At 43.7% G+C, this 13,260-nt stretch overlaps 1 protein-coding gene across 4 annotated transcripts in view; it reads left to right on the top strand.

Annotated features, from left to right (window-relative positions):
* Window positions 1-11,889: 11,889 nt before the first annotated feature.
* Window positions 11,890-13,260, top strand: part of ELMO1 (engulfment and cell motility 1) — a 299,792-nt gene continuing 298,421 nt past the window's right edge. Inside the window, exons 1-2 of one of the 4 annotated variants that reach the window (XM_071561428.1) lie at window positions 11,890-12,087; window positions 13,140-13,210. The gene's annotated coding sequence lies outside the window, so the exon portion shown is untranslated. Of the gene's footprint in view, window positions 12,088-12,423; window positions 12,615-13,139; window positions 13,211-13,260 lie in introns of those variants that run through there. The other 3 variants (XM_071561427.1, XM_071561429.1, XM_071561430.1) reach the window with 3 other exon arrangements.

The raw sequence follows: 13,260 nt of genomic DNA, 5'->3' as shown, positions 1-13,260 counted from the left end.
TACAAGACAGTTAAGAAATAACTAGTGAGCATCAAATACTAGACCAACACTGAACAGGCTGACTTCATTCTGTTCATCTCTTATGTATGAAGAGATTTCTAGGGGTAAACAATGGAAGAGGACGGAAGGGCATTGAGGCATTCACTGGGAGAGAGTCAAATGTATGGAAAAAACTGATTCATCAAAGCAGTAGTGATAAAAAAGCCCAAAGAACATAGTTGGAGCACTGAGAAAAACATACAAAGAAAATATTTGGACGAAGTATAGATGAACAAAGTCATGTAGTCCATCAATCTGTCATTTGTTGGTGTTTAATTTCTGTTATACTAAAGGAAATGCAATTTAGCTACATCCTCTGTAAATTGATAAGTCTGCATCAAAGATAACAGATTCTGTGTTAATATCTCTTTCTAATGAAAAAAAGCTGCAATGTCTGAAATATTTGACTGATGATACAGGACACAACATGAAGTCAGAATTAACAGTAAGATGTAGATGATATTACCAGCATCAGGACCAAACAGGATACGGACAGAGACTTTATGTGATAGCTTGAAAGCAAGTTAGTTCTCTTTTGATGGTCAATATTTTTTTCAAACAAATACTTGCCTCGCTTCTCACTGGGGGCAATAGGGAAGTGGGTAGATACAGGGGAAACTTAAGCCACACCAGAATCCTAATTCTACTGAGACATTTCAGGCTAAGGCTCGAGCACCCCACACCTCTATTGTGACCTGATATTGAAGTGTGGGAACTGCCACCTGAGACACTTCTTTTTCAGACATGGCAGATCCTACCTGCTACTGAGAAGGCAGGTGAGAATTCATCAGAAAGAAATGTAGAAGTCATAAGAGTTCAGCTTCCTGATTAAACAAAGCAGGAACTCTCCACAGCAGCACTGAGACCTAATGCTTCTCCAGATAGGTGGCCCAACATGGTAGCATTGCTTACTTCCTACTTCTTGCAGAAAGTTCCTCATCCTTTCTCTGTTGAACTCCTTACCGGCCCTTTAGACCCTATTTTCCCATGGAAAGGGAAGTAAATAAAAAGTGAGTCAGCTGCCACTCTCCAAATGCCAGGGTGTCTTATTCAACAGGACAGCAATGACTGAGAGCTGTTCTCAGCGTGGAAGTACTGACCATGCATGTATAAGTACAAAAACTGTGGGGAGAAGGGAAGAAAACCAAACTAAAAACTAAGTCATGTTTAGCATGATCAATCTTTCTGTCATTTCACCAACTAAATATTCTGTGAGGGGGGAAATTTCACAGAAAACAGCACCAATGAAAGCATGTTTGAGAAAGAAGGGTCAGTTATCTTAATTATGAACTTTTAAAAAAAAAACAAAACAAAGAGACATCTCTTCCTATAGAAGGTTCATGATACTCTCTATCAATGGGTGTACTGTACTTACGTCCATAGGAGTAATCTGGACTCTACAATATTGCCCCTTGGAAAGTGCTGTTGTTCTGAGCAGTTCTGGTAGGCTTGACATGATTAGCAAGTTCAGCTTGCAAAATCCTGCCTGCAGTTGTTGTATTTTCTCCCTCTGGATTCTTCCCCAAAACTGCATTGTATATAAGCCTGAGACAGTTTCCTAAGGAATGGATCAGCATTTTTAAGCCAATCAGCAAAAGCTTGTGAGCTGCCTTCTTGCTGTTTTTATACCACACCATTTTTTGCAGCAGAGGATTGCTGTGCTGATTTTAGCATAAATCATTAGTCATTATTTCTTTCAGCAAGACTTTGACAGTTTGCTTTATGTAGTGTAGTGGAATATTCCACAGGATGACAAAGCAAACATATGTTCAAGGATCTGCGCAAGATGCTAATTGCAACAGGGCATGAGACAGGTGTGAGAATGTGGTACAATACTTTCAGTGACACACAGAGCGTTTCATTCTCCAGAGGTCTTGCACTTCGTTTATTTTTGGGAAGATATTCTGTAATGCTATCACAGATGGGAAGGAGAAGAGAGAGCAGAATTGGCAGTGTTTTATGTTATTTTTTACACTACCACAAGACAGTGGGGAACTCTGGTTCATAAAGTCAATCAATATTTAAGGTTCTTCTCTTTGAATGCTCACAGCCAGAGCAGAGGTTTTGCCACCCTGTTCCCCCATCTGTACACCAGTTCACAATGAATCATCTGCACTAGTGGACAGTGAAGAGAGTAAGTGCTTCCACAAAATGACTTTTTTAAAGAAAACCTTTAAAATTAAAGCACAGCCATCTGTCATGGTGAAGCAGAGATATACTTTTCACCTTCAGAGAGCTTTTCAGGCATGGACTAATTAGTCCTTGGGACCTAAGAGGACCAATTTTTCCCCCCAATTTAGACTGGGAAAACAGTAGGGGCGTCTTGCATTGCTGCAAGGAATTTAGGCTCCCTGTGAGGCAGGAGAATTGCAATCCTTTTGTAGTAGTCAATGTTTTAAAACAGGGGGGTATAAAGTTGAGCACTTCTACCACTTATGCCCTTGCGACAAATTAAAGGCTTGATTTTTTTTTTTTCACAACTGCTGCACAGCCAGATGATGCTGTTGGCTTATAATTTCTAAATGTCCAATTTGAGTAGCAGCTGCAGGTGCTCACTTCTTTTACTATTAAGCCATTAAAAAGGGTGTGAATTAGACTAAAAAAAACCAAAATGTCCATTGATGGGTTAGCTGCACTGAAAATATCTCCCATGTTCTCACTGGTTTTGAATTGATTTGAAAATTATTTTATTCATACTGAAACCAAAATATATTTATCTTATAAATATATTTTCTATAAATATTTTAAAATGTGGGGGTTTGTTGGGGGTTTTTGTTGCTTTTTTTGTTTGGTTGGTTGGATTTTTAATTGTATCAAAATGACCTTCTGGTACCACACTTCATTTTATTTTGTACTGAATAAAATATCTAATTTTCTGCATTGGTTTAAAGAATAAGAACTTTAGATAGCTTATGCCTTGAAAGGTCATGAGCTTTGACCTGTTCTGTCATTTAGAAAGCCAAATTAAAAACTTTCACAGTTGTTGGTTTTGACTCAAAACTTCCTATTTCAGCAAATAGATCATTCTCCTGTCTCTACCTTCAGGCTTGGAAACTGAATCCATGACATTCACAGGGTGATGGTAGCTCTCCAAATGCACACTGTGGATTCAAACTCCGCTGGTTGAGGCTGGGGCATTTGAGGGACTACAATCTCCAGCCATTTGCCTTGCCCCTTTGCTGGAGGTTAAGAGCTCCACAGCAAATAAAATTTCCACAGAGCTACAGCAGCTCATAGTTAATGTAAATACCCATTTACAGTTTATATTTAAATTCCAGGCTCTGGACCGAGGCTGCTGCTTCTTGGGCTGTACTGGTCTGACTGACTGAGCCCTACCCTACCCTTGTCCTCCTCTACTCCCTTATAAGTGTCACCTGGGAAGGAAACCAGCTCCAAACCTTGCCACAGGATGGCCTTGCTTAGGTCACAAAAGGTAGGGAAATAAAAACACTGAAAACCAGTGAGAAGTATTGAAAAATGGTAAGTAGAAGAAATGTGGTGCAGTGCCCACAACATGTTAGCAAAGAAAAATATACATGAAGGCTCTAACTTCAAGACCTTGACAGAAAAAGCAGACAGTACTTTCAGCTATTGAATAAAAAGAGAATGGCAAAAGGGAAAGAACAACAGAAGACATGAAAAATGTAAGTACTTGAGAGAACTCCATTAAAACACAGGGGGCTAAGGATGGTGAATCCCCTTCACTGGGTTATAATAGGACACAATGTTACCTACAAGACCTTTGCCTGAGCTTTTCAATCTTTTCCTGTAAATCATTATAGTCCAGCAATGATGTCAATGGTACATAGTATTTAAAGCCTTTCAGTTTCTCTGAAGAGTTGCATGCATTGAAGAGAGTTGTTTGGAAAATTGCCACACAATTTGTGTATATGTTTGTTCTAAACAAACTTTATTCAGAATATCGTGCTATCTAAGGAATGTGTGTTCAAAGGTTAGGATATTTTGAAAAGCTCTTTGTAACCAGCTCTGAAGCCTCATGAATTTTTTTGCCATAGACAGTCATTTTCAGCCTTGAGCATTACACTCCTCAAGAAATATACAAAATAAAATGTGACAGCAAGGCAAAATATTTTATAGGCAAAGCAACTTTCCGTAATAATGGAATAAAAAATGCAGAAGGGGAAAAGGCCAAGTGTGAATGCTGAAATGCATTCACAAGTGCATTTGTGCCACTTCTGCAGCTGCTGGAGTGCCACTTGTTTGTGTGGATTCATTCAGTGAAGCAGTTGAAGTCAATCCCCTCATAGAAAGCAGCATCCAGCACACCTCCAAGCAGTGACCTTGTGCTCTCTATCACTGCTCTGTTGCCAGCAGTTACTGCTGATTAATTAATATTATGAAAGAATTAATAGAGATAATGGTCAGAATAGTCTGTTATTTCCAAAAAGAAAGTGAAAAACCTGTCAAAAGACTTGTAAGTCCTAGGGAGGGTTTGCTAGTGCAGCCCTATTTGTCATGATGCTGTTTGGGAGAGGAGAATTTGAGCTCGATTGGGAGTGAGTGCTGCACCATTGCTGGAGACAGATGTTGCACTACTTCTGCAACTTTGTCTGTACCTGCTTGATTTCTCTACTTGTTATACTCTGTATTTTGGACAAAGAATGGCATTTACCATGGGTTTGGGCACTGTGTAGTTTTCTTGCTTGTTGAAGTCCCTGTAGCCTATTAAACACTGCTGCTCCCCAGAAAGAATGGAATGGAGCATTTTTTTAAAGGCATGTAGTGATAGAACAAGGGGTATTGGTAGGTTTAGGTTAGATATTGAAAACAAATTCTGTATTGTAAGGGTGGTGAGGCACTGGAACAGGTTTTCCAGAGATGTCCCATTTCTGGAAGTGTTCAAGGTCATGTTGGAAGGGGCTTTGAGCAACCTGATCTAGTCAAAAGTGTTCCTGCTCATGGGGTACCCAGGGGCAGACTATTTTTGAGGTCCCTTCCAACCCAAACCATTCCATGAATCTATGATTCTGTGAACTGATCTTTAATATTAATGATCCATAGTAGTATGTGACATGGCTTAGCACTTCTTCAAACTCAACTGCACATACAACGGAGCTTCTAAATTGATAAAATAGGTCACTTTTATCAAATATTAATCTGTATAGAACACAAAGTGACTAAAAAATGGGTGAATGTTAAAGAAAGTTTGCAGCCTGTTGAAGGAGTGAGCAGTCCCTAAGTTTTGGAGCTTTTCTTGTTTAAGCTTTCTATGGTTTGTGTACTGCCAGTAATGCTATTAACTACAAATCAAACAGGATAGCAGACGGGTAAAGAAGTAGAAATCTCAATCAAAATGCAATGAGTTTCTTCACAAGGCTGGCTTTGCTAATAATGACTCTGCTGCTGTTGTATCAGGAGACCTCAAATGAAATTGGAGCTGAAATATACTGGTTATCTACAAATATACAGAGAAAAAAAAAGTCTGTCTTGGAGAGTTTACAGACAAGGTTAAAAATAAGCAAATAAGTAAACAAATAAGTAAACAAATAAACCCACAACAACTGAAAAAGGAAAGAAAATAAAGAGGCAGGGTAGGAAATTAATTCCTAAATCTGGTACAGTTCACCCACAATTTCATGGTGGATTAAGGGTTTACAGTTGAGTCAAGACTCAGGAGTCCCCCTTCCTTGCCTGCCTAACTCCATCTTTTCAAGATGAGGAGATAAAAGGAAGGCTGAAACGATTAGAAAAGATATTGATACTTAAATGTGGTTGAAACAAGTAGGAGATTTTATCATAAAATGTTACTCTGACAGCTGATATTAGGAACATTGCTGTGTGGTGGAAAAGAAACCACGGCATGTGGCAGACAGCTCTGATATGTCTTGGAAAGGTGATCAAAATTCCTCTAGTGTCTTCTCCAAGAACTTCTTCTGGTGTCTTTCTTTTTTTAAGCCAGGCATCTGAACTTGGTGCTGTTAACAAATCAAATTCTCTTGTAGTCTCTGCTAAACTGTTCTCGGAGCTGTGGTTGAAAAATGGCTAGTGTTACACAGAACAAGAGGGGCAAGTCCTTCCAGCAATCACACAGCCAGCAGCTGGCCAGGGCTGGGAGCCTGCCCAGTGTTGGTCATCTTCTTTTGTCAAGGTGCATAGTTGGATGCCATGGTTTGTAACCTGAGATGACTGATAATCAGTGTCCCATTTCCTAAGTCAAGCATCAACCACTTTTCTTAATTATTTGAGGGTGATTCAATGCTGTTTCTACCAAAAGAGCAATTTCTGCTCATTTCTGTGATGGGTGAATTAAGCCTGGTGAGTGGGGGATGAAAACACTCTCACTGGGACGTTCCTTCTATTGGTGACAATGTGGAGGTAAGCCTTTCACTCTGTCCAATTATTCTGCCACAGGTTCAAGAGGGAACATGGTGAGAACTGCTCAGGTTCCTTGTTATTTAAATAGATGTGCAGAACTTCTTATCAGTCAGTGAGAGCTACTAGTAGTGTTTATATCCCTTTCAAGCAGCAGCAGACTGTGATGAAATCAGTTCTAGACCTTATTGTTCATGAACATTCATGTTCTTTAAAGCAAGTACCTCTGTATCCTCACTGTTTGAGTACAACATATTGTATACGTGGTTCTAAAAAGCGATCTTTTTATGCATCTTCACCCTAGTATTCACCAAAGTTTACTATACTAAGCAAAGGTTAACACACCTGAAGGAAAGGATGCCATCCAGAGGGACTTGGACAAACTGGAGAAGTGGGCCAATGACAACGTCTCATGAGCTTTAATAAGACCAAGTGCAAGGTGCTGCACCTGGGTCAGGGCAACCCCCAGCATTCACACAGGCACGGGGATGAACTGACTGAGAGCAACCCTGCTGAGAAGGACTCAGGGGTGCTGGTGAGTGAGAGGCTGGACATGACCCAACAGTGTGCACTTGCAGTTCAGAAAGCCAGTTGTGTCCTGGGCTGCATCCAAAGCAGTGTGGGCAGCATTTTGAGAGAGGGCATTCTGCCCCTCTGTTCTGCTCTGGTGAGACCCCACCTGGAATTCTGCATCTGGCTCTGGGGTCCCCAGCACAGAAAGGACATGAACCAGTTGGAGCAAGTCCAGAGGAGGGGCACTAAGATCATAAGAGGGATAGAGCACCTCTTGTACAAGGAAAGGCTAAGAGAATCATGTTTGTTTAGCCTGGAGAAGAGAAGGCTTTGTGGTGACCTAATTGTGTCCTTTCAGTACCCAAAGTGAACCCAAAAATAGAGATAGAGAGAGGCTTTTTAGCAGAGGACATAGTGACAAGACCAGGGGGAATATATTCAAACTGAAAAGAGTAGTTTTAAATGAGATATTAGGAGCAAGTTCTTTGCTATGTGAGTGGTGAGGCACTAGAACAGGCTGCCCAGAGAAATTTTGGATACTCCATCCCTGGAAGTGTTCAAGGCCAAGCTTGACAGGGCTCTGAGCAACCTGATCTAGTGGAAGGTGTCCCTGCCCATGGCAGGTTGGTTGGAACCAGATCATCTTTAAGGCCCCTTCCAACCTGAACCATTCTATGATTCTGACTCCTGAAGAGGTCCTTCATAGGCCAGCTAAATATAGAAAAGCAAGTAAGTGGCAGTAAAAACAGTTTGCAGAGGTGTGTTTCTCTTTATAGGAATACATTAGGTTAATGGAATGAAAACTCAGAGAGCCATTCCTGACTCTTATATTTTACTGCTTGTTCATGCTTGGATTTCATAACCAGTGTGATGTTCATAAGTATTATAATTTCACAATCTTAACTTTAACAGTTATTTTATTGTAAATCTATATCCAGATGAGATGGAAACGAGTCTATAAACAGACCAAAACTACTTTTTAGCATGAGATTATTTGTAGTTTAATTAAAACCTGTCTCACATGAGATTTATTTATTTCTTCATTAAGTTGGGTAATCTGCAAAGGTCTTCACCTTCTTCACATGTTTTATACAAAGGAAAAGTGTCGGGGAGTATAACAAGCAAGGTGGGAGGAGTCTCTGTGCTCTTCGGTCCATGCTTCTGACCAGGATGGTTCCCGCTCCCTGACTGCTGATATCAGGCCCTCCTGCCGGTCGGCACGTCTGCTTAGCCAGGGACGTGAGCACATTCCTGTTAATTCCTCTTTCCCTCTTGCTGGGAGGTTTCCTCTGGGGAGGGGGTTTGGTTGGTTTGGAGTTTCACCTGTTAGCTGGGGCAACCTCGGTGAGCCTGTTGTTGTTTTCTGTCACTATGTGCTATTTCATATTCTGTGTTAAGCTCTTCTCTTCTCTGTATAAATATAAAAACCTCACAGTGTTTAAAGCCTCGTTTCTGCTGTTTTCCCTCACTCTCCTGCTCTGGGAGTGGGCTTTTTGACTGGGTACCAGGCAGTTGGCATTTTGCCAGCTCAAACTATAACACCCCTTATAGAAATGAGCATATACACGGACAAAATGTACTCATTCAAATGCAATAGACAGCTAGCATTGTCAAAATAAAGATAATTTATCTGTGGATTCTAAAAAGTCAAAATGCAATAATAATCCTGTATCTTGTTTCTGTATCCCAGCCAGCATTCTGATATGCTTTGTTACAAATAAGGTTCTGTAGGTAATTACTTATATAATATAAAATACTGATATTAATAAAACATATAAGCACGTTAACACCCAATCATCTTTGCTATTAGATGTAACAAAGTCAATCTTTGACAACTTTTGCTCAGAAAGGTTTTGGCCAGAAGTACTCAGCAAAACTCAAACTCAGCTTCTTCAAAAATTGTCAGGAACTCCTTCATCTCAGGATCCAAGTTGCTCACTGTCAAAAGGGATCAATGTTTTTAATGATTTCTACAGGTTTGGGTCAGTCAAGGGGAGATTTCTACAGGCCAGGTTTTAACAGGTAATTAGAACTTACTGGACTATCCTGAAACATGCTTGTTTTCAGCAGAGCTGTGCAGCAGTCCTTCCTGGAAATTGTTCTATCTATCTATCTATCTATCTATCTATCTATCTATCTATCTATCTATCTATCTATCTATCTGTCTATCTGTCTATCTGTCTATCTGTCTATCTGTCTATCTGTCTATCTGTCTGTCTATCTGTCTGTCTATCTGTCTGTCTATCTGTCTGTCTATCTGTCTATCTATCTGTCTATCTGTCTGTCTGTCTATCTGTCTATCTGTCTGTCTATCTGTCTGTCTATCTGTCTGTCTATCTATCTGTCTATCTATCTGTCTATCTATCTATCTATCTATCTATCTATCTATCTATCTATCTATTTTTAAGGTTGTGGCTGAAATAGCCGTACAAATCAAAATGTTTAATTCTTGGCGTTTCCTGTTCCTGGACTCCCTCTTCTGGCTTTCTAGAACTATCTAGCAAACATTGTATGCTCACATCAGATGATAAACTCCAGTTTGGGTTGTAAATGCATGAGTTGTAATGATAATGTGCACTTTGGTAGCAGACATCACAGAAGGGACCACTACAAAATAAATCAGGAAATTACCATAGCAGCCAAGGGCTTCTGTACATATCAATTTCGAGTAGAGGTTCCCTGGATTTTGGAGAGCAAAACTAATCCTAATGTTGGTACAATGCCTGCAATACTATGGATTTTAGATAGGGATAGATAGAAACAGAAGGATCTCCAGATTTTTATTTTGCTCTCTCCCTTGAACAGTGCAGTAGAATGGTATGCTGAAATTTGTCCCTAGAAACCAGTAGAACTCTTTTTCACAATTTTTTTGTTCTAAATTATGTTATAATAGCACTGTTAAATAAACATTCTCCTGCACTCTTCAAAATCCAACCATTATGGTAATATCCAGCTCAAATCGATCTTAATGATTTTCATTGCTGAGCCTGAGAGAAAAATAAAAACATGAAGAATTAAATTTTTCATTTTAATGTTATTCATTCTTAACATTCTTACAAACATCTTTCCTTAAACCACATATCTGTGTGTTCATCCCCCTTGTGACCATACTAGGAAACTGGTCCTGAGCTAATACTGGAAAATGAGGTAAACAAAACTTTCTTGCATACCTAATGTTATATTTACAATGCCCTTTTCTAAGTTGCAAATATTTCTGGTTTCCATGTGAAGCACCAACATCCAGGTAACAGATACAGAATAAAAGGCTCAGTATTATGGAAACTGTTCAAATGGACACTGAACAGCCATTTACTTGCTGTGGATATTATCTCTTTTTCAATAAACTCTGTGCATCTGTAAGAAACTCTTGAGATGGTTTGATAAGTGTTTTCAGTGTATTTAATAAGAAATACATTACATATGGACCTCACATTTTCAGTGTTGGAGTTCTAGCTTAATAAAGTAAAATTAATAGGTGCTTCAAAATGTATAAGAAACACAAGAACCAGCACATTCCATTTCAATGTGCTACATCCAGCTTCTCCATGAATTTTAGCATTCAGGGAGGTCCTAAAATTCAGTGGCTTTAGAGAAATGTGCCTCGATTGCAGGGAATTCCTGCCATGGATATGTTTCAAAGCACAGAATGGTGCTGTGTCCTGCTCCAGCTCCCTCAGTCTCCACTGCTGTCACCCATGCCATGCACCTCACCTGCCTGCAAGACACTGGAAGTAAATCCATCAGGCAGGCAGTTTCTCCTGCCTGAAAAGGAGCTTCCATGGTTTTGAGTTGCGCTCTTAGTCCCTGTCATTTAGTCTGTGCTCTAGTCCTGTCATTTAGTCTGTGCTTTAGTCTACTGTGTCAGCATAGTCACCTGTGAGTTAGGCGACTCATGCCATGTGTTGCCTCACAGCAGAGTATTTGCTCGGATCTAGCATATCGCTGACATGGTGCGTTACAGCCTAAGGGGAGAATCAAGTCCTGTTCCTCATCGGGAAAGTCCCCAGCAATTCTGCTGGGTATAAAATCCTAGTAGACCGCTGGTACCTTGTGGTACTTTCAGGGCAATGAACCTCATAAATGTCAGATGATGCATAATAGCATTACTGTGGTCTGACCTGGGTGTTGCAGGAAAGTGGTTTTATGGGAAATCACTGGGAATTGTTAACCTGCATAAAGATCCTCCTATATATAATTATATGCAAGATTAGAACCAGTAATTCTGCGAGTTTTGGTCTTCATGTACGATGTGATAGTTCACAATGAGTAAATTTGTTATACTAGACATTAAAAGTTGCTGTACCACAGCCAGGCTTCATGGCTATCAGTTCTTATCAAAGTAAAGAGTACACGACTTTGAGGGAAAAACCCCGAACACCACCCTCACTATGTGGTATTAGAAGATATAATTTGATGGCTCACAGTGTCACATATCCTATGTAGTCCATACAGTAGCTTTGGGTAAGGCATTAAAGAAAAATAACCAAGCTTATTGACTACTTGTCTTTTAGGGAGACTAAGAACAAAATCAGATCTCTGATATTTGGCTTTTCTAACGAGTGAAAGCCACGAGATGGGCACTCATGTCTCACTGGCTTTAGCGCCCCGCTAGGATGCTGAAGCGCCAGGGCCCGGGATGCAGCGGGTACCCGCGGCGGGGCCGGGCTTGGGGTGCGGAGCGCGGCTGCGGCCGCCCCCTCCCGGCCAGGCCAGGCCCGGCCCGGAGCGTCCCGGCTAGGCTGGACTGGACTCACACTTCCCCGGCAGCTCGTTCGCTTTGGGGGCAAAGAGCCGTGCGCGGCAGCGTACCCGCTGCGGGGGTGCTCAGCAGCCGCGGCTCTCTGGAAATAGCGGCGGCATCAAAGCATAAATAAATAGTTATTCCAAGCGCAAGGAGGCAGCCCTAAACCCCTCATTAGCAGCTGCAGGAGGAGGCACGTCAGCCGCACCCCCGCACGGGGGCGGGCGCGGGTATCGCCCCCCTCCCGCAGGTGTTCCGATCTGCGGGACCCCTCGGCGGCGGCCGGCCGGGGGTTGCACATCGCGGCCCGACCAGCAGGAGGAAGGAAGAGGAAGTGAGAGAGCGGCGGCGGCAGCCGCGGGGTGCCTGTGCGAGCCCCAGGATGGGATAGCGCCGGGGACAGCCCAGCGCACCGCAGCGAGACGGCGGCGCGAGGCGGGAGGCACTGCCCGCCCCGGGAGGTGGGTGAGCCGCGGATCCGGCGCGGGGAGCGGCGGTGGGGCGGGCTGGGCTGGGCTGGGCTGCAGGAGGTGTGGGGGGGACACGGAGGGTGGCCCCGGGGCGCGGGGACGGCACGGGGCAGGCGAGCCCCGCACCTGCACGCGGCGAGCGCCGCAGCCGGTCGCGCGGCGGGAGGTGCGGGGCGGCCGCCGGCGCTGCGAGAAGGAGGAAGCGTAGTCTTGTGCTTGTCAGCGCGGCGGGGCCTCGGCCGGTCGGCTGCCGGCGGGAGGGCGGCCCGACCCGACCTGACCCGCCTCGCACAGCGGCTCCTCCCGCCGCCCTGCCCTCTCCACTGCTGCCACAGCCGCCCGGGTCTCCGCAGCGCGACTTCGGCGCCTCCTCCTCCGCCACCGCCTCCTCCCGCTCCGTCCCCGCCTCAGCCCCGTCCCGTGCCCTGGGCAGCGCTGCCCGCCCCCGGCTGTGCCTGGTGGCCGGAGGCCGCTGGTGAGAGCGGCGGGCGTGGGCTGCGCATCTTCGGGCTCCGGGGGTGAGTGGTGGCGGGACCGGCGCGTCGCTCCGCGGTGGAGGGTGGCTGGGTGGGCGTGCGGGGCACCCGTCGCGGCCGGTCCCGCGTGGGTTAATGCGCAGGGTCAGGCGCGGGCGGAGGCTGCGGCCGCAGCAAGTGTCCGCACCGCCGCGGGCGCCTCTCGGCAGGAGAAGCCTCAACTTTGAAGCAAGTGCATCCCCGCAGGCAGCCAGGCGCCAGGCTCGGCGCTGGTACCCAGCCGCCGCCTCCGAAGGCATGCCTCCCCCTCGACCCGGCCTTTCAGAGCTTTTGGTGGGGTTAGGGGGTGCGTGTGTTCCTTTTCCTAAGTTTATGCTCATGCAAGTGATTAAACCACTGATAAATTTTAGATGAAATGATTGTTCTGAAGTGTGGGTGGTGATTATGCAAAGCCGGAGCGCGCAGCCTTGTAAAGCAAGTGGGTAGTGGGTCCAAAAAGTTACGTTTGTAAAGTTTTTTTGGCTCAAAGCCTTTGCAAAGTTTATTTTGAATATCTTTTCCTTGCAGACCTAATACAACTGTCCAGCTCTCCCCTGAGAATGGTATAAAGTAAATATAGGAGTTCCTGAAAAATAACAGTGAGTGCTTTTCAAATCAGTAACGTTTTGTTGTTAACTTTATAAGAGTA

Source organism: Pithys albifrons, chromosome 7, assembly GCF_047495875.1.
Source record: "Pithys albifrons albifrons isolate INPA30051 chromosome 7, PitAlb_v1, whole genome shotgun sequence".
NCBI classification, from domain to species: Eukaryota; Metazoa; Chordata; class Aves; order Passeriformes; family Thamnophilidae; genus Pithys; species Pithys albifrons.
The sequence above is the reverse complement of the archived record's forward strand: the minus strand, read 5'-3'. Positions and strand labels throughout refer to the sequence as shown.